The 332-nt window shown below is 42.8% G+C and overlaps 1 protein-coding gene across 1 annotated transcript in view; it reads right to left on the reverse strand.

The window, feature by feature from the left end:
• LOC119588583 overlaps positions 1-332 on the reverse strand; it is a gene marked incomplete in the record, with an annotated part of 49,963 nt that overhangs the window by 23,330 nt on the left and 26,301 nt on the right.

Below are 332 nucleotides of genomic sequence, written 5' to 3' on the forward strand. Positions count from 1 at the left end.
CAGATGTTAAGAAGAAAGTGAAAGACCCCTTTACACAAACTATTCTCTTCAAATTACAGAAATCGAATCCTGATAGATATACCTTCGCGCATATATCAAAAGGAGTAAGAAAACATATCGAGATCCCCGGCTAGAGATGTTCGGACAAATGTTATAGGAGCTAGAAGGGTCGTCGGGGGAGCGTGAGAACAAGTACACAGTATTGCATAACGGCAGAACACTTGTGGCAACACCCAGCCACACCGATCCGCTAGTGCCGCCCTCACGAAAAAAATAACACAAACACTCTCACTTTACAAATATGCTTACGCAAATATATACACTTGCCGAAG

This window comes from Penaeus monodon, chromosome 24 (genome assembly GCF_015228065.2).
Source record: "Penaeus monodon isolate SGIC_2016 chromosome 24, NSTDA_Pmon_1, whole genome shotgun sequence".
In the NCBI taxonomy this organism is placed as follows: Eukaryota; Metazoa; Arthropoda; class Malacostraca; order Decapoda; family Penaeidae; genus Penaeus; species Penaeus monodon.